Genomic DNA, 3187 nt, shown 5'->3' on the forward strand with positions numbered 1-3187 from the left:
ACCTTCAAGGACCGAGCGCCGATCACATGACCCCCCCCCCGCTCACGCGTATCACATGACATCACCACCAGGAAAGTCCTTTTTTTCCCCCTCGGAGGCGTCGTGCAGAAAGGCCGAGCCCGATGGAAACGCTGCGAGCTGAAAATGCCGTGAGTCAGACTCCCCTGTTAATAGCGAGTCTAGAGGAGCTGACGGCGAACTCCTCCAAGATGAGAGTAATAAGGTGCCGCATTCCGCCGCGCAAACACATTCCACTCCTTGTTACCAATAATGGCTGATTGTTACTAAAGGAGGCGATGCTTTGAATAAATCCAGAGGCGCTGATTTTTACATTCGTTGGGAAAAAGAGAGAAGAGGTAGCAGTGGGCGTGTCACTGAGGTCTCATTGGTTGGAGCAGTCTGCACAGAGGTAGCAGTGGGCGTGTCACTGAGGTCTGATTGGTTGGAGCAGTCTGCACAGAGGTAGCAGTGGGCGTGTCACTGAGGTCTGATTGGTTGGAGCAATCTGCACAGAGGTAGCAGTGGGCGTGTCACTGAGGTCTCATTGGTTGGAGCAGTCTGCACAGAGGTAGCAGTGGGCATGTCACTGAGGTCTGATTGGTTGGAGCAGTGTGCACAGAGGTAGCAGTGGGCGTGTCACTGGGGTCTCATTGGTTGGAGCAGTCTGCACAGAGGTAGCAGTGGGCGTGTCACTGGGGTCTAATTGGTTGGAGCAGTCTGCACAGAGGTAGCAGTGGGCGTGTCACTGAGGTCTCATTGGTTGGAGCAGTGTGCACAGAGGTAGCAGTGGGCGTGTCACTGGGGTCTCATTGGTTGGAGCAGTCTGCACAGAGGTAGCAGTGGGCGTGTCACTGGGGTCTAATTGGTTGGAGCAGTCTGCACAGAGGTAGCAGTGGGCGTGTCACTGGGGTCTCATTGGTTGGAGCAGTCTGCACAGAGGTAGCAGTGGGCGTGTCACTGAGGTCTGATTGGTTGGAGCAATCTGCACAGAGGTAGCAGTGGGCGTGTCACTGAGGTCTCATTGGTTGGAGCAGTGTGCACAGAGGTAGCAGTGGGTGTGTCACTGAGGTTGTGTGGCAGAGGTATGTGCTGCACTTGGCGGCGGTCCGTGGAGACTGGGGCTTGTGGGAAGGGGGGCGGCGTCGTGGCCTCAGAAGAACATGTCTTCTCAGACAGAAGCTCCTCAGACAGCTCTTTGATATGCAGATAGAGAAGCTATGCCCCGTGGACAGCGAGCGCGTCACGTGGGCCTCGTGTTCTCGCACTCTGACGAAAGCGGGTACCAAAAATAAACTCGACTCGCTCTCATTCCGACAGACAGTTCAGAACTTCTTATCGTTTCCAGACTGCTGCTGCTGCTGCTGCTTTCTCCAAAAAGGATACAACCCACGGACCAGAAGCCCTCTTTCTACAGCAGCACACAGGCTGGCAGACAACCTCAAACAGCATTTTTACAATGTTTTGAAAATGTGCTAGTCGACGTGCGGGTCGTTATAACCGTCGTTATTAAGATTCCTCACAGTAAAAGGTGCTTCTCGCGGTGGGACGTGTGTCTCCTCTCGTCTCTATCTCTCTCCCGTGCCCTTATAAATTCTCCACAACTACATGCCATGGCTCCTCTTATTTTTTTTTCCGGAGAGCAGAAATTACAGCCGTCTCCTCTCCTCCCTCTCATCCCGGCATCGCTCATCTATTATTCAGTTTTTAATTTGGCTATTTGAGGTTTGTTCCCTCGTTTGCCGTAGTAAGTAAGCCTCTGCTAAACAGCCACCTTTATCCATTACACTCAATCTAGCCCAACAGCAGACAGCATTCTGCAATTGACCATTAGATAGGGTTATTGATATAACCACCATTCCCCTCCCGTCATTATGCCTCTAATTTATCCCTAATTGTATAGCGAGGCTTCGGGAGGTCTTCTTCTCCTCACCTTGGGGTGTCAAAGAAGAAAGAACATCATGAAACATCTCCATTTGGGGCTGGTTTACATAAGAACTGATCCATCGACTTGTGGAGAGGCTCTATTCAGTCTCTAGGACCAAAGCCACGTTTTCCATTGTGGCTCATTTTGTTCCAGATCTTTTGTGTTTTCGGAGGACAAAAGTTTCCAAATTACAGTCAGCATTTATACCATGCAGGGCAGCATCACACTGATGCTGGTCAACGTTATGGAGAGAGAGAGAGAGAGAGAGAGAGAGAGAGAGAGAGAGAGAGAGAGAGAGAGAGAGAGAGAGAGAGAGAGGGAGGCCTCCCCGGGTGATCTTCAGACTGCTATAATCATATGCAATTGTGGTCAAGTGAAAAGGAAAGACGCGGCTCTTTACTGGGATCTATGGCTCATTGTATCTTATGTGTCACGCGAGCCAGCGATCAATAGCACTCAATAGTCTATTAATAGGCGAGTCTTGGCTCTGTTCAGACGAGAGCACCCGCCTGTCCACCAGGCCCCAAGTCCATGAAAAGAGGAGCGCCCGTTAGAAACCGATCCGCGCTTTTCTGTTAACGTGAAAGCTTCTTAATCATCTCAGTTTCCCATTGACTCACCCCTCCTCCTGCTGCTCACCACCACCACCCTCCCTCCACCACCCCCCTCCTGCTCACCACCACCACCACCCTCCCTCCACGCGTCTCTCCCTCTCGCTGAAGGCCAGCCCATCTTTGAGGGGATAGTTAACTGAAACTCCCCCCCGCCCGCCGCTCTCCTCCTCCCTCCTTCCTCGCCACAGAGAAGAAGATGACTCTGTCTACTGAGGAGTTTAGAAGTGAGGTCAAGGAGGCTTTCTTCAGTGCCGTCGCCAACATCATTCTAGTCTGTTGGAGTGAACACTTCAAAAAAATATCCTGGGTATAAAAAACACACCGCACATCGAGTAGTACTACGGCACCTTATTCATCGGAAATTCCCACTATGATTGAGTGAGGTATTTCTTTTGTTACACATTTTTGAAACAAAATTGAAGAGCCTCTTCTCCTCCACATTCAACTCGGATGATAACAAGCATGCCCTCAAACGGTATAGTGATTACTGATAGGTACTTGGACAGGCACAAGAGCACAACTTCATCTAAAGTGTAAGTGATCCGCCTAATAGACCAGATGATGTCCTTATCTGATAAAGAGCGTCACCAAAAACCAGACGCGCGCTCATGCAGACAATCAAAGGACACCTGAGTAATATAAAACAAAT

The sequence above is a fragment of the Poromitra crassiceps genome, assembly GCF_964638095.1.
Source record: "Poromitra crassiceps genome assembly, chromosome: 8".
Lineage (NCBI taxonomy): Eukaryota > Metazoa > Chordata > Actinopteri > Beryciformes > Melamphaidae > Poromitra > Poromitra crassiceps.